We start from the raw sequence: 26027 nt of genomic DNA, 5'->3' as shown, positions 1-26027 counted from the left end.
ATGTTGACGTTGAAATGACTCTGGAATAGTGGAGGCAGCTCCTGTTGTCTCTGTATTAGACTAAGCAGAGGTGGTTAGATGTTGTAATGTTGACGTTGAAATGACTCTGGAATAGTGGAGGCAGCTCCTGTTGTCTCTGTATTAGACTAAGCAGAGGTGGTTAGATGATGTTGTAATGTTGACGTTGAAATGACTCTGGAATAGCGGAGGCAGCTCCTGTTGTCTCTGTATTAGACTAAGCAGAGGTGGTTAGATGTTGTAATGTTGACGTTGAAATGACTCTGGAATAGTGGAGGCAGCTCCTGTTGTCTCTGTATTAGACTAAGCAGAGGTGGTTAGATGATGTTGTAATGTTGACGTTGAAATGACTCTGGAATAGTGGAGGCAGCTCCTGTTGTCTCTGTATTAGACTAAGCAGAGGTGGTTAGATGATGTTGTAATGTTGACGTTGAAATGACTCTGGAATAGCGGAGGCAGCTCCTGTTGTCTCTGTATTAGACTAAGCAGAGGTGGTTAGATGATGTTGTAATGTTGACGTTGAAATGACTCTGGAATAGTGGAGGCAGCGTCTGTTCTCTTTACGACTTGCGGTAAAACTCTCTATGGTTCTAAATCAATAGTTTTAGTAGTCTGAAAAAATGTTCCGGAAACATCAACGTGCTTGAGCGTGTAACTGTTTGTTACATGTGTTTTGTGGACTTCATCGGACAGATGTCGCTCTCCTGTTTTGTGATGAAACAAAAGGTGTGATTGAATTCATTCTGCCACTGTGTCTTCTTATTGTCTCGGCCTCTAAGCTTTACAGGAATATGGCTCTGAATATATACAGCAACACCTCCGCCATAGGCATTCCTGTCTCTTCTGTAGGCCCTACATCAGTGGTTCTTAACCTGGGTTCGATCGAACCCCAGGGGTTCGGTGAGTCAGTCTCAGGGGTTCGGCGGAGGTCAAGACACACAACCAGATTACAGGCACTGGTTACAGTGAGCAGCTTCCTCTTGAGCGGACAGCTTGATGAAAACCAATCTATATTCGGGACACCCAGAAAATAGACCTATCTGTTAACAGCACACACATTACCAAGCATTGCACACATATTATCCAGATAATGAATGTCAGCACATGTTGGCCTATATAGCAACACCCTAAAATAGGAGGCTTTAGATGAGGTAGTGAAACTGCAACCACAACACTTTTAACAGCATTAGACATGAGATCATCTCTAAGCTTTACAGGGATATGGCTCTGAATATATACAGCAACACCTCCGCCATAGGCATTCCTGTCTCTTCTGTAGATGTTATATCCCTGTATTGCTACTGCTGTATCATCAAAGGAATTATCTAAGTGAGTCTCAGAGATGGCCAGTATATGAATGTTATCAGATTTAGTTTTTTCTCCAGTTATTGATCTCATAAACCTTATTTCTATGGCTATAGTACATATGATTAATAACATAATAATAATAATAACAGCTCTCTCGCTCCTTCCAGTCATTTGATTAATAACATAATAATAACAGCTCTCTCACTCCTCCCAGACTTTTGATTAATAACATATATTTGTAGACCTTTCCAGCTTGACAAGAACATTGTCTGGCTAATAGAGTCAGTCAACAGGGCACTTGTGAGTGTCAATTGGTGTATGTGATGTGGGGCTGAAGCTACTGACCCAGAAGCCTGTGAAAGAGAGACACTACTGTCCTCAGTGGTACTCCCACCGGCTTTAGTTTTGGATGCCATGGTAGCAACGTAGGCTAATGTTGGTACTCCACGCAGTTCCAGACAGGACAGGTCGCAAGGCAGATGGAAACAGCAACAAACAGCAGGGATTTAGACAGCCACAAGCCTGGGACAATAAGCCGGCCCCAGCCACAAGCCTGGGACAATACGCCGGCCCCGGCCACAAGCCTGGGACAATACGCCGTGCCCGGCCACAAGCCTGGAATACGCCGGCCCCGGCCACAAGCCTGGGACAATACGCCGGCCCCGGCCACAAGCCTGGGACAATACGCCGGCCCCGGCCACAAGGCTGGGCCTGACCCGGCCACAAGGCTGGGACAACGCCCGCCTGGGACCCCGGCCACAAGCCTGGGACACGCCGGCCCCGCCACAAGCCTGGGACAATACGCCCCGGCCACAAGCCTGGGACAATACGCCGGCCCCGGCCACGCCTGGGACCCGCCCGGCCACAAGGCTGGGACAAGCCTGGGACGCGGCCCCGGCCACAAGCCTGGGACTGGGCCACAAGGCTGGGACACGCCGGCCCCGGCCCAGGCAAGCCTGGGCCACAAGCCTGGGACAATACGCCGGCCCGGCCACAAGCCTGGGACACACGCCCCGGCCACAAGCCTGGGACATACGCCGGCCCCGGCCACAAGCCTGGGCCTGGGCCACAAGCCTGGGACAATACGCCGGCCCCGGCCACAAGCCTGGGACAATACGCCGGCCCCGGCCACAAGGCTGGGACAATACGCCGGCCCCGGCCACAAGGCTGGGACAATATGCCGGCCCCAGCCACAAGGGCTAACCACGTCGCGGGCTGTGTTCAAGCTTTCAGGAAACCTTGCTAGCTTGAAAGCTAGTTAGCAGCTAGGCTAGCTGCTACGCCAAGCAGCTCTATAGACTTTTGGAGGATCTCTGGACAGATAGTAGTGGTCCCAGCAACTAATGCTAACCATGTCACGGGATCCCCCTCTCAAACGGTAGCTAGTAACCAACCTTCATCAATAGAACCCCTTTTCAGAGACTTTGAAAACAACAGACCGAGCTCGGTTGGAGTTCATTGGTCCCCAGTGGTGAATGAGGTGTGTTTGTCTCGGGTTATGAAATGTGTACTGTGTCCGTGTTTCAGGTGAGTGTACCTTTGTCACAGCTGTCTCCATAGTAACCAGGTGGGCAGATGCACACGCCCGGACTCATACACAGTCCACCATTCAGACACCTGGGAGAGCAGAGGGCTGGGGGGGAGAGCGGAGGAGGACAGGAGAGGAGAAAAATCTACGTCAGCAACCTCAAGTATTTAATTCACCTTCAGTTGCTGGTAACCCTTCACCCCCCCAACTCTATATTAATTTAATTCACCTTCAGCTGATTGTAACCCTTCACCCTTCCAACACTACATTAATTTAATTCACCTTCAACTGATTGTAACCCTTCACCCTTCCAACACTACATTCATTTAATTCACCTTCAGCTGATTGTAACCCTTCCAACACTACATTCATTTAATTCACCTTCAGCTGATTGTAACCCTTCACCCCTCCAACACTACATTCATTTAATTCACCTTCAGCTGATTGTAACCCTTCCAACACTACATTCATTTAAATCACCTTCAGCTGATTGTAACCCTTCCAACACTACATTCATTTAATTCACCTTCAGCTGATTGTAACCCTTCCAACACTACATTCATTCAATTCACCTTCAGCTGATTGTAACCCTTCCAACACTACATTCATTTAATTCACCTTCAGCTGATTGTAACCCTTCACCCTTCCAACACTACATTCATTTAATTCACCTTCAGCTGATTGTAATCCTTCCAACACTACATTAATTTAATTCACCTTCAGCTGATTGTAACCCTTCCAACACTACATTCATTTAATTCACCTTCAGCTGATTGTAACCCTTCCAACACTACATTAATTTAATTCACCTTCAGCTGATTGTAACCCTTCACCCTTCCAACACTACATTCATTTAATTCACCTTCAGCTGATTGTAACCCTTCCAACACTACATTAATTTAATTCACCTTCAGCTGATTGTAACCCTTCACTTCCAACACTTACCATTTAACACTTACATTAATTTAATTCACCTTCAGCTGATTGTAACCCTTCACCCTTCCAACACTACATTCATTTAATTCACCTTCAGCTGATTGTAACCCTTCACCCTTCCAACACTACATTCATTTAATTCACCTTCAGCTGATTGTAACCCTTCACCCTTCCAACACTACATTCATTTAATTCACCTTCAGCTGATTGTAACCCTTCACCCTTCCAACACTACATTCATTTAATTCACCTTCAGCTGATTGTAATTCCCTTCACCCTTCCAACACTACATTCATTTAATTCACCTTCAGCTGATTGTAATCCTTCCAACACTACATTCATTTAATTCACCTTCAGCTGATTGTAACCCTTCACCCTCCAACACTACATTCATTTAATTCACCTTCAGCTGATTGTAACCCTTCCAACACTACATTCATTTAATTCACCTTCAGCTGATTGTAACCCTTCCAACACTACATTCATTTAATTCACCTTCAGCTGATTGTAACCCTTCACCCTTCCAACATACATTCATTTAATTCACCTTCAGCTGATTGTAACCCTTCACCCTTCCAACACTACATTCATTTAATTCACCTTCAGCTGATTGTAATCCTTCCAACACTACATTAATTTAATTCACCTTCAGCTGATTGTAACCCTTCACCCTTCCAACACTACATTCATTTAATTCACCTTCAGCTGATTGTAATCCTTCACCCTTCCAACACTACATTCATTTAATTCACCTTCAGCTGATTGTAACCCTTCACCCTTCCAACACTACATTCATTTAATTCACCTTCAGCTGATTGTAACCCTTCACCCTTCCAACACTACATTCATTTAATTCACCTTCAGCTGATTGTAACCCTTCACCCTTCCAACACTACATTCATTTAATTCACCTTCAGCTGATTGTAACCCTTCCAACACTACATTCATTTAATTCACCTTCAGCTGATTGTAACCCTTCACCCTTCCAACACTACATTCATTTAATTCACCTTCAGCTGATTGTAACCCTTCCAACACTACATTCATTTAATTCACCTTCAGCTGATTGTAACCCTTCCAACACTACATTCATTTAATTCACCTTCAGCTGATTGTAACCCTTCCAACACTACATTCATTTAATTCACCTTCAGCTGATTGTAACCATTCCAACACTACATTCATTTAATTCACCTTCAGCTGATTGTAACCCTTCCAACACTACATTCATTTAATTCACCTTCAGCTGATTGTAACCCTTCACCCTTCCAACACTACATTCATTTAATTCACCTTCAGCTGATTGTAATCCTTCCAACACTACATTAATTTAATTCACCTTCAGCTGATTGTAACCCTTCCAACACTACATTCATTTAATTCACTTTCAGCTGATTGTAACCCTTCACAACACTACATTCATTTAATTCACCTTCAGCTGATTGTAACCCTTCCAACACTACATTCATTTAATTCACCTTCAGCTGATTGTAACCCTTCACCCTTCCAACACTACATTCATTTAATTCACCTTCAGCTGATTGTAACCCTTCACCCTTCCAACACTACATTCATTTAATTCACCTTCAGCTGATTGTAACCCTTCACCCTTCCAACACTACATTCATTTAATTCACCTTCAGCTGATTGTAACCCTTCACCCTTCCAACACTACATTCATTTAATTCACCTTCAGCTGATTGTAACCCTTCACCCCTCCAACACTACATTCATTTAATTCACCTTCAGCTGATTGTAACCCTTCCAACACTACATTCATTTAATTCACCTTCAGCTGATTGTAACCCTTCCAACACTACATTCATTTAATTCACCTTCAGCTGATTGTAACCCTTCCAACACTACATTCATTTAATTCACCTTCAGCTGATTGTAACCCTTCCAACACTACATTCATTTAATTCACCTTCAGCTGATTGTAACCCTTCCAACACTACATTCATTTAATTCACCTTCAGCTGATTGTAACCCTTCCAACACTACATTCATTTAATTCACCTTCAGCTGATTGTAACCCTTCCAACACTACATTCATTTAATTCACCTTCAGCTGATTGTAACCCTTCACCCTTCCAACACTACATTCATTTAATTCACCTTCAGCTGATTGTAATCCTTCCAACACTACATTAATTTAATTCACCTTCAGCTGATTGTAACCCTTCCAACACTACATTCATTTAATTCACCTTCAGCTGATTGTAACCCTTCCAACACTACATTCATTTAATTCACCTTCAGCTGATTGTAACCCTTCCAACACTACATTCATTTAATTCACCTTCAGCTGATTGTAACCCTTCCAACACTACATTCATTTAATTCACCTTCAGCTGATTGTAACCCATTTAATTCACCCTTCCAACACTACATTCATTTAATTCACCTTCAGCTGATTGTAACCCTTCCAACACTACATTCATTTAATTCACCTTCAGCTGATTGTAACCCTTCACCCTTCCAACACTACATTCATTTAATTCACCTTCAGCTGATTGTAACCCTTCACCCTTCCAACACTACATTCATTTAATTCACCTTCAGCTGATTGTAACCCTTCACCCTTCCAACACTACATTCATTTAATTCACCTTCAGCTGATTGTAACCCTTCACCCTTCCAACACTACATTCATTTAATTCACCTTCAGCTGATTGTAACCCTTCACCCTTCCAACACTACATTCATTTAATTCACCTTCAGCTGATTGTAACCCTTCACCCTTCCAACACTACATTCATTTAATTCACCTTCAGCTGATTGTAACCCTTCACCCTTCCAACACTACATTCATTTAATTCACCTTCAGCTGATTGTAACCCTTCACCCTTCCAACACTACATTCATTTAATTCACCTTCAGCTGATTGTAACCCTTCACCCTCCAACACTACATTCATTTAATTCACCTTCAGCTGATTGTAACCCTTCCAACACTACATTCATTTAATTCACCTTCAGCTGATTGTAAACCCTTCCAACACTACATTCATTTAATTCACCTTCAGCTGATTGTAATCCTTCCAACACTACATTCATTTAATTCACCTTCAGCTGATTGTAACCCTTCCAACACTACATTCATTTAATTTTTCAGCTGATTGTAAACCCTTCCAACACTACATTCATTTAATTCACCTTCAGCTGATTGTAACCCTTCCAACACTACATTCATTTAATTCACCTTCAGCTGATTGTAACCCTTAAACCCTTCCAACACTACATTCATTTAATTCACCTTCAGCTGATTGTAACCCTTCACCCTTCCAACACTACATTCATTTAATTCACCTTCAGCTGATTGTAATCCTTCCAACACTACATTCATTTAATTCACCTTCAGCTGATTGTAACCTTCACCCTTCCAACACTACATTCATTTAATTCACCTTCAGCTGATTGTAACCCTTCACCCTTCCAACACTACATTCATTTAATTAACCTTCAGCTGATTGTAACCTCTTTTGAGGCCTTCCAACACTACATTCATTTAATTCACCTTCAGCTGCTAATCCTTCCAACACTACTTTTAGAGCCTTAATTCATTGTGGAACAACAACCCTTCACCCTTCCAACACTACATTCATTTAATTCACCTTCAGCTGATTGAAAATAAAACTCAGCCGTTGGACAGAACACTTCTCTTTAAAAATCCATAGTTGTTAGATGCCTCAAAGCCTTGACACGGTCCACATAACGGGTGTTCCTCAGTCAGTTCTTTTTTGTAGCTTCTGGACAAAAGAGCTCTCTAACCTGTTTTAGAGCCTTAAATAGATGGAACAACAACATTGCTCTCCACCCCCTCAGTCAGTCTGTAGCTGGACAGAGTCCTACTGTTCATATGGACAGAGACCTCTTTTACTTAAATAGATGGAACAACAACATTGTTCTCCACCCCCTCAGTCAGTCTGTAGCTGAGCCTTAAATAGAGAGTCTCTCTCTAGTCTCTCTCCTCTTTTAGAGCCTTAAATAGATGGAACAACAACATTGTTCTCCACCCCCCTCAGTCAGTCTGTAGCTGGACAGAGTCTCTCTCTAACCTCTTTTAGAGCCTTAAATAGATGGAACAACAACATTGTTCTCCACCCCCTCAGTCAGTCTGTAGCTGGACAGAGTCTCTCTAACCTCTTTTAGAGCCTTAAATAGATGGAACAACAACATTGTTCTCCATTGTTCTCCCCCTCAGTCAGTCTGTAGCTGGACAGAGTCTCTCTCTAACCTCTTTTAGAGCCTTAAATAGATGGAACAACAACATTGTTCTCCCCTCAGTCAGTCTGTAGCTGGACAGAGTCTCTCTCTAACCTCTTTTAGAGCCTTAAATAGATGGAACAACAACATTGTTCTCCACCCCCCTCAGTCAGTCTGTAGCTGGACAGAGTCTCTCTCTAACCTCTTTTAGAGCCTTAAATAGATGGAACAACAACATTGTTCTCCACCCCCCTCAGTCAGTCTGTAGCTGGACAGAGTCTCTCTCTAACCTCTTTTAGAGCCTTAAATAGATGGAACAACAACATTGTTCTCCCCTCAGTCAGTCTGTAGCTGGACAGAGTCTCTCTCTAACCTCTTTTAGAGCCTTAAATAGATGGAACACGTGGTCGTCGCCGCCCAACCTGCCTGCCTGCCTGTTTGCCTGCCTGGCTGTCTGCCTGCCTGCCTGCCTGTCTGTTTGTCTGCCTGTCTGCCTGCTTGCCTGCCTGCCTGCCTGTCTGTCTGTCTGCCTGCCTGCCTGCCTGTCTGCCTGCCTGCCTGCCTGCCTGCCTGCCTGTCTGTCTGCCTGCCTGTCTGTCTGCCTGCCTGCCTGTCTGCCTGCCTGTCTGTGCCTGTCTGCCTGCCTGTCTGTCTGCCTGCCTGTCTGTGCCTGTCTGCCTGCCTGTCTGTGCCTGTCTGCCTGCCTGCCTGTCTGCCTGCCTGTCTGTGCCTGCCTGCCTGCCTGCCTGTCTGTCTGTCTGTCTGCCTGCCTGTCTGCCTGTCTGTCTGTCTGTCTGTCTGCCTGCCTGTCTGCTGACATGATTGTTTTTTCTGTCATGGAAAAACATTTCAAATAAATTTGCTCCATTTAACTAGTCTGGATGGAGCCTGTTGAACCAGTGCTTTGTAATTTCCATGATGTTTTTTAAGTTGTGGTGCCTTGAGGCAACGTTAAGCCGCAGCAAAAGCATAACCTTTTACAGATTCATTAATACATTTAAATGCAACGCGGTGGTTCTGTTGTTGTCTGAAAATGATAGGCCTGCCTGAGCAGGACTGGTGTCTCATAACTGTGAAACAACACACAACCTCTTCTCTTTTTCTCTAGCCTTTCATTTCATAAGGTTTTATTTTTGGTTTTGTTTTGTTGTGGAGACATTCCAGGAAATAAAAGAAGATATTCCACCCAGCATTGTTGATGTGGGCCAAGGAGAAGGGGAAAAAACCCACAAGAAAATCATTTAAATTTCATTCTATAGAATGAGCAACTCAAGCTATTGTGTTGACTGTGTGCTGTGTACTTACTGTATATCATTATGGTAGTGATGGAAGATAGATGGAATGGCTTGGATGTACAGACCAGACTAAACATACCTTTCTCACAGTGCGGCCCGTAGAAACCATCCTGACACTCACACACCTGTCTCTCGTTGCAGAACCCACCGTTACGACAACCACCTGGACATTTAGCTGTGGAGACAGAGAGAGACGGGAGTGAGAGAGAGAGAGAGAGAGAGAGAGAGAAAGGGGGAAGAGAGAGAGAGGGGGGAAGAGAGAGAGAAGGGGGAGAAGAGAGAGAGAGGCAGGGGAGAGAGAGGGGGAGAGAGAGAGAGGGGGGTTGAGAGAGAGGTGGGAAGAGAGAGAGAGAGAGAGAGATGGAAGAGAGACAATAAAGAGACAGAACACGTGAGAAGAGAAAAAATAACAAAGTTGAGATGAATGAATGGCTAGTGGAGTCCTCCCTCCCTCCTTTCCTTTCTTCCTCCCTCCCTTCATTCCTTCCTTCCTTCCGTTCTTCCGTCCTCCCCTTCCTCCTCTCTCTGACACTCTCCATAGCCTGCCATCTCAGAAGACCACTTCAAGGGAACCACATTCCACTACAGTGCAGTGAGATGCCATGGACTTCTATCCCAAATGGCACCCTTATGGGCCCGGTCAAACGTTTAGAGTTCCACAACAGGGCCTGGTGCGAAGCAGACTGAATACCAGCGCTCTACAACAGGGCCTGGTTCAAAGCAGACTGAATACCATCGCTCTACAACAGGGCCTGGTTCAAAGCAGACTGAATACCATCGCTCTACAACAGGGCCTGGTTTAAAGCAGACTGAATACCATCTCCCTACAACAGGGCCTGGTTCAAAGCAGACTGAATACCATCGCTCTACAACAGGGCCTGGTTCAAAGCAGACTGAAAACCAGCGCTCTACAACAGGGCCTGGTTTAAAGCAGACTGAAAACCAGCGCTCTACAACAGGGCCTGGTTTAAAGCAGACTGAAAACCAGAGCTCTACAACAGGGCCTGGTTTAAAGCAGACTGAAAACCAGCGCTCTACAACAGGGCCTGGTTTAAAGCAGACTGAAAACCAGCGCTCTACAACAGGGCCTGGTTCAAAGCAGACTGAAAACCAGCGCTCTACAACAGGGCCTGGTTTAAAGCAGACTGAATACCAGCGCTCTACAACAGGGCCTGGTTTAAAGCAGACTGAAAACCAGAGCTCTACAACAGGGCCTGGTTTAAAGCAGACTGAAAACCAGCGCTCTACAACACAACATGAAGGAGAAGCCTTTGAGGTGGTAATGGTGGTCAACAGAGATGTCAAACTATCCTTCTTAGTCCCGTAGATCCATCGACGTGTGAGGAACCCTTGTTTCTGTCCAAAACGGCACCCCTATTCCCTACATAGTGCACTACTTCTGACCAGAACCCTATATAGGGAATAGGGAGGGTACCTTAACACTGGCTCCAGACAACATGTGGCCAGAGTCACAATATGAAAACAATATATGTGGCTCAAAAAGCTCCCTATTCCAATTTAGTGCACTACTTTTGACCAGGTCCTATAATAGGACTCTGATTAAAAGTAGTGCACTATCTAGGGAATAGGGTACCATTTGGGATGTAACCAAGTTCCGCCACGACTCACTGAGACAACAGTTACAGAACAAAACTGGCACGACTTCTCACACTTGTCCTTTTCTTTGACAAACACAAGTGGGTGTCGAGGGAATTTGTGTTTGGTAAGACTTTGGCGAAAGCTGGCACCAATATCGATTCTTGTTTACGTTTAAGGAAAACGGATGAAACAAGTATAAAGTAGTGCTTGTCTCGTTCACTTATACGACGAGACCCATCTGGAGAAAAAGAAAGAGACGGAGGGATGAGTTTGGTTTCAGTTAACTCAGGATTCACTCCATCACTCTATCCAACACAAGGGACAGAGGGAGGGATGAGTCTGGTTTCAGTTAACTCAGGATTCACTCCATCACTCTATCCAACACGAGGAACAGAGGGAGGGATGAGTCTGGTTTCAGTTAACTCAGGATTCACTCCATCACTCTATCCAACACGAGGGACAGAGGGAGGGATGAGTCTGGTTTCAGTTAACTCAGGATTCACTCCATCACTCTATCCAACACGAGGAACAGAGGGAGGGATGAGTCTGGTTTCAGTTAACTCAGGATTCACTCTATCCAACACGAGGGACAGAGGGAGGGATGAGTCTGGTTTCAGTTAACTCAGGATTCACTCCATCACTCTATCCAACACGAGGGACAGAGGGAGGGATGAGTCTGGTTTCAGTTAACTCAGGATTCACTCCATCACTCTATCCAACACGAGGGACAGAGGGAGGGATGAGTCTGGTTTCAGTTAACTCAGGATTCACTCCATCACTCTATCCAACACGAGGGACAGAGGGAGGGATGAGTCTGGTTTCAGTTAACTCAGGATTCACTCCATCACTCTATCCAACACGAGGGACAGAGGAGGGATGAGTCTGGTTTCAGTTAACTCAGGATTCACTCCATCACTCTATCCAACACGAGGGACAGAGGGAGGGATGAGTCTGGTTTCAGTTAACTCAGGATTCACTCCATCACTCTATCCAACACGAGGGACAGAGGGAGGGATGAGTCTGGTTTCAGTTAACTCAGGATTCACTCTATCCAACACGAGGAACAGAGGAAGGGACTCTATTCTATTTCCTATATTGTGCACTGCTGTTGACCAGGGACTATAGGGCACTACTGTTGACCAGGGACCATAGGGCACTGCTGTTGACCCGGGACCATAGGGCACTGCTGTTGACCAGGGACCATAGGGCACTGCTCTGACCAACACCATAGGGCACAGAGTTGACCAGGGACCAGTCTGGCACTACTGTTGACCAGGGACCATAGGGCACTACTGTTGACCAGGGACTATAGGGCACTGCTGTTGACCAGGGACCATAGGCCACTACTGTTGACCAGGGACCATAGGGCACTACTGTTGACCAGGGACTATAGGGCACTACTGTTGACCAGGGCCCATAGGGTACTACTGTTGACCAGGGACCATAGGGCACTACTGTTGACCAGGGACTATAGGGCACTGCTGTTGACCAGGGCCCATACGGTACTACTGTTGACCAGGGACCATAGGGCACTGCTGTTGACCAGGGACCATAGTGCACTGCTGTTGACCAGGGACCATAGGGCACTACTGTTGACCAGGGACTATAGGGCACTGCTGTTGACCAGGGCCCATAGGGCACTACTGTTGACCAGGGACCATAGGGCACTGCTGTTGACCAGGGACCATAGTGCACTGCTGTTGAGCCTCTCTACTGTTGACCAGGGACTATAGGGCACTGCTGTTGACCAGGGACCATAGGGCACTGCTGTTGACCAGGGACTATAGGGCACTACTGTTGACCAGGGACCATAGGGCACTACTGTTGACCAGGGACCATAGGGCACTACTGTTGACCAGGGACTATAGGGCACTGCTGTTGACCAGGGACCATAGGGTACTGCTGTTGACCAGGGACCATAGGGCACTACTGTTGACCAGGGACTATAGGGCACTGCTGTTGACCAGGGACCATAGGGCACTGCTGTTGACCAGGGACCATAGGGCACTGCTGTTGACCAGGGACCATAGGGCACTGCTGTTGACCAGGGACCATAGGGCACTGCTGTTGACCAGGGACTATAGGGCACTGCTGTTGACCAGGGACTATAGGGCACTGCTGTTGACCAGGGACTATAGGGCACTACTGTTGACCAGGAACCATAGGGCACTACTGTTGACCAGGGACCATAGGGCACTACTGTTGACCAGGGACCATAGGGCACTACTGTTGATCAGGGACCATAGGGCACTACTGTTGACCAGGGACTATAGGGCACTGCTGTTGACCAGGGCCCATAGGGTACTACTGTTGACCAGGGACCATAGGGCACTACTGTTGACCAGGGACCATAGGGCACTACTGTTGACCAGGGACCATAGGGCACTACTGTTGACCAGGGACCATAGGGCACTACTGTTGACCAGGGACTATAGGGCACTGCTGTTGACCAGGGACCATAGGGCACTACTGTTGACCAGGGACCATAGGGCACTACTGTTGACCAGGGACCATAGGGTACTACTGTTGAGCCTCTCGACTGTTGACCAGGGACCATAGTGCACTGCTGTTGAGCCTCTCGACTGTTGACCAGGGACCATAGTGCACTGCTGTTGAGCCTCTCTACTGTTGACCAGGGACCATAGTGCACTGCTGTTGACCAGGGACTATAGGGCACTACTGTTGAGCCTCTCTACTTTTGACCAGGGACCATAGTGCACTGCTGTTGACCAGGGACCATAGTGCACTGCTGTTGAGCAGGGACTATAGGGCACTACTGTTGAGCCTCTCTACTGTTGACCAAGGGCCCACATCAAATCAAAAGTTCATTTGTCACATGTGCCGAATAGAACCTTACAGAGAAATGCTGACTTACAGGCTCTAACCAACAGTGAAATGCTGACTTACAGGCTCTAACCAACAGTTACAGGCTCTAACCAACAGTTACAGGCTCTAACCAACAGTGCGATGCTGACTTACAGGCTCTAACCAACAGTTACAGGCTCTAACCAACAGTTACAGGCTCCAACCAACAGTGCAACAGGCTCTAACCAACAGTTACAGACTCTAACCAACAGTGCAATGCTGACTTACAGGCTCTAACCAACAGTTACAGGCTCTAACCAACAGTGAAATGCTGACTTACAGGCTCTAACCAACAGTTACAGGCTCTAACCAACAGTGCAATGCTGACTTACAGGCTCTAACCAACAGTTACAGGCTCTAACCAACAGTTACAGGCTCTAACCAACAGCTACAGGCTCTAAACAACAGTTACAGGCTCTAACCAACAGTGCAACAGGCTCTAACCAACAGTTACAGGCTCTAACCAACAGTTACAGGCTCTAACCAACAGTTACAGGCTCTAACCAACAGTTACAGGCTCTAACCAACAGTTACAGGCTCTACACAGTTACAGGCTCTAACCAACAGTTACAGGCTCTAACCAACAGTTACAGGCTCTAACCAACAGTTACAGGGTAACCAACAGTTACAGACTCTAACCAACAGTTACAGGCTCTAACCAACAGTTACAGGCTCTAACCAACAGTTACAGGCTCTAACCAACAGTGCAACAGACTCTAACCAACAGTGCAACAGACTCTAACCAACAGTTACAGACTCTAACCAACAGTTACAGGCTCTAACCAACAGTTACAGGCTCTAACCAACAGTTACAGGCTCTAACCAACAGTTACAGGCTCCAACCAACAGTGCAACAGGCTCCAACCAACAGTGCAACAGGCTCTAACCAACAGTTACAGGCTCTAACCAACAGTTACAGGCTCTAACCAACAGTTACAGGCTCCAACCAACAGTGCAACAGGCTCTAACCAACAGTTACAGGCTCTAACCAACAGTTACAGGCTCTAACCAACAGTTACAGACTCTAACCAACAGTTACAGGCTCTAACCAACAGTTACAGGCTCTAACCAACAGTTACAGACTCTAACCAACAGTTACAGGCTCTAACCAACAGTTACAGGCTCTAACCAACAGTTACAGACTCTAACCAACAGTTACAGGCTCTAACCAACAGTTACAGGCTCTAACCAACAGTTACAGGCTCTAACCAACAGTTACAGGCTCCAACCAACAGTGCAACAGGCTCCAACCAACAGTGCAACAGGCTCTAACCAACAGTTACAGGCTCTAACCAACAGTTACAGACTCTAACCAACAGTTACAGGCTCTAACCAACAGTTACAGGCTCTAACCAACAGTTACAGGCTCTAACCAACAGTTACAGGCTCTAACCAACAGTTACAGGCTCTAACCAACAGTTACAGACTCTAACCAACAGTTACAGGCTCTAACCAACAGTTACAGGCTCTAACCAACAGTTACAGGCTCTAACCAACAGTGCAACAGGCTCTAACCAACAGTGCAACAGACTCTAACCAACAGTTACAGGCTCTAACCAACAGTTACAGGCTCTAACCAACAGTGCAACAGACTCTAACCAACAGTTACAGGGTTAACCAACAGTTACAGGCTCTAACCAACAGTAGCAACAGACTCTAACCAACAGTTACAGGCTCTAACCAACAGTTACAGGCTCTAACCAACAGTGCAACAGACTCTAACCAACAGTTACAGGCTCTAACCAACAGTTACAGGCTCTAACCAACAGTTACAGGCTCTAACCAACAGTTACAGGCTCCAACCAACAGTTACAGGCTCTAACCAACAGTTACAGGCTCTAACCAACAGTTACAGGCTCTAACCAACAGTTACAGGCTCCAACCAACAGTTACAGGCTCTAACCAACAGCTACAGGCTCTAAACAACAGTTACAGGCTCTAACCAACAGTGCAACAGGCTCTAACCAACAGTTACAGGCTCTAACCAACAGTTACAGGCTCTAACCAACAGTGAAATGCTGACTTACAGGCTCTAACCAACAGTTACAGGCTCTAACCAACAGTGCAATGCTGACTTACAGGCTCTAACCAACAGTTACAGGCTCTAACCAACAGCTACAGGCTCTAAACAACAGTTACAGGCTCTAACCAACAGTGCAACAGGCTCTAACCAACAGTTACAGGCTCTAACCAACAGTTACAGGCTCTAACCAACAGTTACAGGCTCTAACCAACAGTTACAGGCTCTAACCAACAGTTACAGGCTCTACACAGTTACAGGCTCTAACCAACAGTTACAGGCTCTAACCAACAGTTACAGACTCTAACCAACAGTTACAGACTCTAACCAACAGTTACAGGCTCTAACCAACAGTTACAGGCTCTAACCAACAGTTACAGGCTCTAACCAACAGTGCAACAGGCTCTAACCAACAGTGCAACAGACTCTAACCAACAGTTACAGACTCTAACCAACAGTAACAGGCTCTAACCAACAGTTACAGGCTCTAACCAACAGTTACAGGCTCCAACCAACAGTGCAACAGGCTCCAACCAACAGTGCAACAGGCTCTAACCAACAGTTACAGGCTCTAACCAACAGTTACAGGCTCTAACCAACAGTTACAGGCTCCAACCAACAGTGCAACAGGCTCTAACCAACAGTTACAGGCTCTAACCAACAGTTACAGGCTCTAACCAACAGTTACAGGCTCTAACCAACAGTTACAGGCTCTAACCAACAGTTACAGACTCTAACCAACAGTTACAGGCTCTAACCAACAGTTACAGGCTCTAACCAACAGTTACAGACTCTAACCAACAGTTACAGGCTCTAACCAACAGTTACAGGCTCTAACCAACAGTTACAGGCTCTAACCAACAGTTACAGGCTCCAACCAACAGTGCAACAGGCTCCAACCAACAGTGCAACAGGCTCTAACCAACAGTTACAGGCTCTAACCAACAGTTACAGGCTCTAACCAACAGTTACAGGCTCTAACCAACAGTTACAGGCTCTAACCAACAGTTACAGGCTCTAACCAACAGTTACAGGCTCTAACCAACAGTTACAGGCTCTAACCAACAGTTACAGGCTCTAACCAACAGTGCAACAGGCTCTAACCAACAGCAACAGACTCTAACCAGCAGTTACAGGCTCTAACCAACAGTTACAGGCTCTAACCAACAGTGCAACAGACTCTAACCAACAGTTACAGGCTCTAACCAACAGTTACAGGCTCTAACCAACAGTGCAACAGACTCTAACCAACAGTTACAGGCTCTAACCAACAGTTACAGGCTCTAACCAACAGTTACAGGCTATAATACAGTTACAGGCTCTAACCAACAGTTAGAGGCTCCAACCAACAGTTACAGGCTCTAATACAGTTACAGGCTCTAACCATACAGTTACAGGCTCTAACCAACAGTTACAGGCTCCAACCAACAGTTACAGGCTCTAACCAACAGCTACAGGCTCTAAACAACAGTTACAGGCTCTAACCATACAGTGCAACAGGCTCTAACCAACAGTTACAGGCTCTAATACAGTTACAGGCTCTAACCAACAGTTACAGGCTCTAACCAACAGTTAGAGGCTCTAACCACAGTTACAGGCTATATACAGTTACAGGCTCTAACCAACAGTTACAGGCTCTAACCAACAGTTACAGGGTAACCAGCAGTTACAGACTCTAACCAACAGTTACAGACTCTAACCAACTGTTACAGGCTCTAACCAACAGTTACAGGCTCTAACCAACAGTTACAGGCTCTAACCAACAGTGCAACAGACTCTAACCAACAGTGCAACAGACTCTAACCAACAGTTACAGACTCTATATACAGTAAGAGGCTCTAACCAACAGTTACAGGCTCTAACCAACAGTTACAGGCTCCAACCAACAGTGCAACAGGCTCCAACCAACAGTGCAACAGGCTCTAACCAACAGTTACAGGCTCTAACCAACAGTTACAGGCTCTAACCAACAGTTACAGGCTCCAACCAACAGTGCAACAGGCTCTAACCAACAGTTACAGGCTCTAACCAACAGTTACAGGCTCTAACCAACAGTTACAGGCTCTAACCAACAGTTACAGACTCTAACCAACAGTTACAGGCTCTAACCAACAGTTACAGGCTCTAACCAACAGTTACAGGCTCCAACCAACAGTGCAACAGGCTCCAACCAACAGTGCAACAGGCTCTAACCAACAGTTACAGGCTCTAACCAACAGTTACAGGCTCTAACCAACAGTTACAGGCTCCAACCAACAGTGCAACAGGCTCTAACCAACAGTTACAGGCTCTAACCAACAGTTACAGGCTCTAACCAACAGTTACAGACTCTAACCAACAGTTACAGGCTCTAACCAACAGTTACAGGCTCTAACCAACAGTTACAGACTCTAACCAGCAGTTACAGGCTCTAACCAACAGTTACAGGCTCTAACCAACAGTTACAGGCTCTAATACAGTTACAGGCTCTAACCAACAGTTACAGGCTCCAACCAACAGTGCAACAGGCTCCAACCAACAGTGCAACAGGCTCTAACCAACAGTTACAGGCTCTAACCAGTACAGTTACAGACTCTAACCAACAGTTACAGGCTCTAACCAACAGTTACAGACTCTAACCAACAGTTACAGGCTCTAACCAACAGTTACAGGCTCTAACCAAGTTACAGACTCTAACCAACAGTTACAGGCTCTAACCAACAGTTACAGGCTCTAACCAACAGTTACAGGCTCTAACCAACAGTTACAGGCTCTAACCAACAGTTACAGACTCTAACCAACAGTTACAGGCTCTAACCAACAGTTACAGACTCTATATACAACAGACAGGCTCTAACCACAGTTACAGACTCTAACCAACAGTTACAGGCTCTAACCAACAGTTACAGGCTCTAACCAACAGTTACAGACTCTAATACAGTTACAGGCTCTAACCAACAGTTAGAGGCTCTAACCAACAGTTACAGGCTCTAACCAACAGTTACAGGCTCTAACCAACAGTTACAGGCTCTAACCAACAGTTACAGACTCTAACCAACAGTTACAGGCTCTAACCAACAGTTACAGGCTCTAATACAGTTACAGGCTCTAATACAGTTACAGGCTCCAACCAACAGTGCAACAGGCTCCAACCAACAGTGCAGCAGGCTCTAACCAACAGTTACAGGCTCTAACCAACAGTTACAGGCTTAACCAACAGTTACAGGCTCCAACCAACAGTGCAAGAGGCTTAACCAACAGTTACAGGCTCTAACCAACAGTTACAGGTTATAATACAGTTACAGACTCTAACCAACAGTTACAGGCTCTAACCAACAGTTACAGGCTCTAACCAACAGTTACAGACTCTAACCAACAGTAGACAGGCTCTAACCAGCAGTTACAGGCTCTAATACAGTTACAGGCTCTAACCAACAGTTACAGGCTCTAACCAACAGTTACAGGCTCTAACCAACAGTTACAGGCTCCAACCAACAGTGCAACAGGCTCCATACCAACAGTAACAGGCTCTAATACAGTTACAGGCTAACCAACAGTTACAGACTCTAACCAACAGTTACAGGCTCTAACCAACAGTTACAGACTCTAACCAACAGTTACAGGCTCTAACCAACAGTTACAGGCTCTAACCAACAGTTACAGACTCTAACCAACAGTTACAGGCTCTAACCAACAGTTACAGGCTCTAACCAACAGTTACAGGCTCTAACCAACAGTTACAGGCTCTAACCAACAGTTACAGACTCTAACCAACAGTTACAGGCTCTAACCAACAGTTACAGGCTCTAACCAACAGTTACAGGCTCTAACCAACAGTTACAGGCTCTAATACAGTTACAGACTCTAACCAACAGTTACAGGCTCTAATACAGTTACAGGCTCTAACCAACAGTGCAACAGGCTCTAACCAACAGTGCAACAGACTCTAACCAACAGTTACAGGCTCTAACCAACAGTTACAGGCTCTAACCAACAGTTACAGGCTCTAATACAGTTACAGGCTCTAACCAACAGTTAGAGGCTCTAATACAGTTACAGGCTCTAACCAACAGTTACAGGCTCTAACCACAGTTACAGGCTCCAACCAACAGTTACAGGCTCCAACCAACAGTTACAGGCTCCAACCAACAGTTACAGGCTCCAACCAACAGTTAGAGGCTCTATATACAGTTAGAGGCTCTAACCAACAGTTACAGGCTCTAACCAACAGTTACAGGCTCTAACCAACAGTTACAGGCTCTAACCAACAGTTACAGGCTCTAACCAACAGTTACAGGCTCTAACCAACAGTTACAGGCTCTAACCAACAGTTACAGGCTCTAACCAACAGTTACAGGCTCTAACCAACAGTGCAACAGGCTCCAACCAACAGTTACAGGCTCTAAGGTTATATACAGTAGAGAGGTTATATACAGTAGAGAGGTTATATACAGTAGAGAGGCTTTATACAGTAGAGAGGTTATATACAGTAGAGAGGTTATATACAGTAGAGAGGTTATATACAGTAGAGAGGTTATATACAGTAGAGAGGTTATATACAGTAGAGGTTATATACAGTAGAGAGGTTATATACAGTAGAGGTTATATACAGTAGAGGTTATATACAGTAGAGGTTATATACAGTAGAGAGGTTATATACAGTAGAGAGGTTATATACAGTAGAGGTTATATACAGTAGAGAGGTTATATACAGTAGAGAGGTTATATACAGTAGAGAGGTTATATACAGTAGAGGTTATATACAGTAGAGAGGTTATATACAGTAGAGAGGTTATATACAGTAGAGAGGTTATATACAGTAGAGAGGTTATATACAGTAGAGGTTATATACAGTAGAGGTTATATACAGTAGAGGTTATATACAGTAGAGGTTATATACAGTAGAGAGGTTATATACAGTAGAGAGGTTATATACAGTAGAGAGGTTATATACAGTAGAGAGGCTATATACAGTAGAGAGGCTACATACAGTAGAGGGGCTACATACAGTAGAGGGGCTACATACAGTAGAGAGGTTATATACAGTAGAGAGGTTATATACAGTAGAGAGGTTATATACAGTAGAGAGGTTATATACAGTAGAGGGGCTACATACAGTAGAGGGGCTACATACAGTAGAGAGGTTATATACAGTAGAGAGGTTATATACAGTAGAGGGGCTACATACAGTAGAGAGGTTATATACAGTAGAGAGGCTCTATACAGTAGAGAGGCTGTATACAGTAGAGAGGTTGTATACAGTAGAGAGGTTATATACAGTAGAGAGGTTATATACAGTAGCGAGGCTATATACAGTAGAGAGGCTATATACAGTAGGGAGGTTATATACAGTAGAGAGGTTATATACAGTAGGGAGGCTATATACAGTAGGGAGGCTATATACAGTAGAGAGGTTATATACAGTAGAGAGGTTATATACAGTAGAGAGGTTATATACAGTAGAGAGGTTATATACAGTAGAGAGGTTATATACAGTAGAGAGGTTATATACAGTAGAGAGGTTATATACAGTAGAGGTTATATACAGTAGAGAGGTTATATACAGTAGAGAGGTTATATACAGTAGAGAGGTTATATACAGTAGAGGTTATATACAGTAGAGAGGTTATATACAGTAGAGAGGTTATATACAGTAGAGGGGCTACATACAGTAGAGAGGTTATATACAGTAGAGAGGTTATATACAGTAGAGAGGTTATATACAGTAGAGAGGTTATATACAGTAGAGAGGTTATATACAGTAGGGAGGTTATATACAGTAGGGAGGCTATATACAGTAGAGAGGCTATATACAGTAGAGAGGTTATATACAGTAGAGAGGCTTTATACAGTAGAGAGGTTATATACAGTAGAGAGGTTATATACAGTAGGGAGGTTATATACAGTAGAGAGGCTTTATACAGTAGAGAGGTTATATACAGTAGGGAGGCTATATACAGTAGAGAGGTTATATACAGTAGAGAGGTTACATACAGTAGAGAGGCTACATACAGTAGAGAGGTTACATACAGTAGAGAGGTTATATACAGTAGAGAGGCTTTATACAGTAGAGAGGTTATATACAGTAGGGAGGCTATATACAGTAGAGAGGCTATATACAGTAGAGAGGTTATATACAGTAGAGAGGTTACATACAGTAGAGAGGCTACATACAGTAGAGAGGTTATATACAGTAGAGAGGTTATATACAGTAGAGAGGTTATATACAGTAGAGAGGTTATATACAGTAGAGAGGTTATATACAGTAGAGGCTACATACAGTAGAGAGGTTATATACAGTAGAGAGGCTCTATACAGTAGAGGGGCTATATACAGTAGAGAGGTTATATACAGTAGAGAGGTTATATACAGTAGAGAGGTTATATACAGTAGAGAGGCTACATACAGTAGAGAGGTTATATACAGTAGAGAGGTTATATACAGTAGAGAGGTTATATACAGTAGAGAGGTTATATACAGTAGAGAGGCTACATACAGTAGAGAGGTTATATACAGTAGAGAGGCTATATACAGTAGAGGGGCTATATACAGTAGAGGTTATATACAGTAGAGGGTTATATACAGTAGAGAGGTTATATACAGTAGAGGGCTATATACAGTAGAGAGGTTATATACAGTAGAGAGGCTCTATACAGTAGAGGGGCTATATACAGTAGAGAGGTTATATACAGTAGAGAGGTTATATACAGTAGAGGGGCTACATACAGTAGAGAGGTTATATACAGTAGAGAGGTTATATACAGTAGAGAGGTTATATACAGTAGAGAGGTTATATACAGTAGAGAGGTTATATACAGTAGAGAGGCTATAGACAGTAGAGAGGCTATAGACAGTAGAGAGGCTATAGACAGTAGAGAGGTTATATACAGTAGAGAGGCTTTATACAGTAGAGAGGCTATATACAGTAGAGAGGTTATATACAGTAGAGGGGCTACATACAGTAGAGAGGTTATATACAGTAGAGAGGCTTTATACAGTAGAGAGGCTATATACAGTAGAGAGGCTTATACAGTAGAGAGGCTATATACAGTAGAGAGGCTATATACAGTAGAGAGGTTATATACAGTAGAGAGGTTATATACAGTAGAGAGGTTATATACAGTAGAGGTTATATACAGTAGAGAGGTTATATACAGTAGAGGTTATATACAGTAGAGAGGTTATATACAGTAGAGAGGTTATATACAGTAGAGAGGTTATATACAGTAGAGAGGCTATATACAGTAGAGAGGCTTTATACAGTAGAGAGGTTATATACAGTAGAGAGGTGATATACAGTAGAGAGGCTTTATACAGTAGTGAGGCTATATACAGTAGAGAGGCGATATACAGTAGAGAGGTTATATACAGTAGAGAGGTTATATACAGTAGAGAGGTTATATACAGTAGAGGGGCTATATACAGTAGAGAGGTTATATACAGTAGAGAGGCTATATACAGTAGAGGCTATATACAGTAGAGAGGTTATATACAGTAGAGGGCTATATACAGTAGAGAGGTTATATACAGTAGAGAGGTTATATACAGTAGAGAGGTTATATACAGTAGAGGTTATATACAGTAGAGAGGTTATATACAGTAGAGAGGCTATATACAGTAGAGGTTATATACAGTAGAGAGGTTATATACAGTAGAGGGTTATATACAGTAGAGAGGTTATATACAGTAGAGAGGTTATATACAGTAGAGAGGTTATATACAGTAGAGAGGTTATATACAGTAGAGAGGCTATATACAGTAGAGAGGTTATATACAGTAGAGGTTATATACAGTAGAGGTTATATACAGTAGAGAGGTTATATACAGTAGAGAGGCTATATACAGTAGAGGTTATATACAGTAGAGAGGTTATATACAGTAGAGAGGTTATATACAGTAGAGAGGTTATATACAGTAGAGAGGTTATATACAGTAGAGGTTATATACAGTAGAGGTTATATACAGTAGAGGTTATATACAGTAGAGGTTATATACAGTAGAGGTTATATACAGTAGAGAGGCTATATACAGTAGAGAGGCTTTATACAGTAGAGAGGTTATATACAGTAGAGAGGCTATATACAGTAGAGAGGTTATATACAGTAGAGAGGTTATATACAGTAGAGAGGCTATATACAGTAGAGGTTATATACAGTAGAGAGGTTATATACAGTAGAGAGGTTATATACAGTAGAGAGGCTCTATACAGTAGAGAGGCTCTATACAGTAGAGAGGCTCTATACAGTAGAGAGGTTATATACAGTAGAGAGGTTATATACAGTAGAGAGGCTATATACAGTAGAGAGGTTATATACAGTAGAGGTTATATACAGTAGAGGTTATATACAGTAGAGAGGTTATATACAGTAGAGAGGTTATATACAGTAGAGGTTATATACAGTAGAGGTTATATACAGTAGAGAGGTTATATACAGTAGAGAGGTTATATACAGTAGAGAGGTTATATACAGTAGAGAGGTTATATACAGTAGAGGTTATATACAGTAGAGGTTATATACAGTAGAGGTTATATACAGTAGAGAGGCTTTATACAGTAGAGAGGTTATATACAGTAGAGAGGTTATATACAGTAGAGGTTATATACAGTAGAGAGGTTATATACAGTAGAGAGGTTATATACAGTAGAGAGGTTATATACAGTAGAGAGGCTATATACAGTAGAGAGGCTATATACAGTAGAGAGGTTATATACAGTAGAGAGGTTATATACAGTAGAGAGGTTATATACAGTAGAGAGGTTATATACAGTAGAGAGGTTATATACAGTAGAGAGGTTATATACAGTAGAGAGGTTATATACAGTAGAGAGGTTATATACAGTAGAGAGGTTATATACAGTAGAGAGGTTATATACAGTAGAGAGGTTATATACAGTAGAGAGGTTATATACAGTAGAGAGGTTATATACAGTAGAGAGGTTATATACAGTAGAGGTTATATACAGTAGAGAGGTTATATACAGTAGAGAGGTTATATACAGTAGAGAGGTTATATACAGTAGAGAGGTTATATACAGTAGAGAGGCTATATACAGTAGAGAGGTTATATACAGTAGAGAGGTTATATACAGTAGAGAGGTTATATACAGTAGAGAGGTTATATACAGTAGAGAGGCTATATACAGTAGAGAGGTTATATACAGTAGAGAGGCTATATACAGTAGAGAGGTTATATACAGTAGAGAGGTTATATACAGTAGTGAGGCTTTATACAGTAGAGAGGCTATATACAGTAGAGAGGCTTTATACAGTAGAGAGGTTATATACAGTAGAGAGGCTATATACAGTAGAGAGGTTATATACAGTAGAGAGGTTATATACAGTAGAGAGGTTATATACAGTAGAGAGGCTTTATACAGTAGAGAGGTTATATACAGTAGAGAGGTTATATACAGTAGAGAGGTTATATACAGAGAGGCTATATACAGTAGAGAGGTTATATACAGTAGAGAGGCTATATACAGTAGAGGTTATATACAGTAGAGAGGTTATATACAGTAGAGGTTATATACAGTAGAGAGGTTATATACAGTAGAGAGGCTATATACAGTAGAGAGGCTTTATACAGTAGAGAGGTTATATACAGTAGAGGTTATATACAGTAGAGGTTATATACAGTAGAGAGGCTATATACAGTAGAGAGGCTATATACAGTAGAGAGGCTTTATACAGTAGTGAGGCTTTATACAGTAGAGGTTATATACAGTAGAGGTTATATACAGTAGAGGTTATATACAGTAGAGAGGCTATATACAGTAGAGAGGCTATATACAGTAGAGAGGCTTTATACAGTAGAGAGGCTTTATACAGTAGAGAGGCTTTATACAGTAGAGAGGTTATATACAGTAGAGGTTATATACAGTAGAGGTTATATACAGTAGAGAGGCTATATACAGTAGAGAGGCTATATACAGTAGAGAGGTTATATACAGTAGAGGTTATATACAGTAGAGAGGCTTTATACAGTAGAGAGGTTATATACAGTAGAGAGGTTATATACAGTAGAGGTTATATACAGTAGAGAGGCTATATACAGTAGAGGTTATATACAGTAGAGAGGCTATATACAGTAGAGAGGCTTTATACAGTAGAGGTTATATACAGTAGAGAGGCTATATACAGTAGAGAGGCTTTATACAGTAGAGAGGTTATATACAGTAGAGAGGTTATATACAGTAGAGGTTATATACAGTAGAGAGGTTATATACAGTAGAGGTTATATACAGTAGAGAGGCTATATACAGTAGAGGT

At 43.5% G+C, this 26027-nt stretch overlaps 1 pseudogene; it reads right to left on the bottom strand.

The window, feature by feature from the left end:
- The window catches only part of LOC135573019 (wnt inhibitory factor 1-like), a 79175-nt pseudogene that overhangs the window by 13860 nt on the left and 39288 nt on the right, over positions 1 to 26027 (bottom strand).

This window comes from Oncorhynchus nerka, linkage group LG8 (assembly GCF_034236695.1).
Source record: "Oncorhynchus nerka isolate Pitt River linkage group LG8, Oner_Uvic_2.0, whole genome shotgun sequence".
In the NCBI taxonomy this organism is placed as follows: Eukaryota; Metazoa; Chordata; class Actinopteri; order Salmoniformes; family Salmonidae; genus Oncorhynchus; species Oncorhynchus nerka.
The sequence above is the reverse complement of the archived record's forward strand: the minus strand, read 5'-3'. Positions and strand labels throughout refer to the sequence as shown.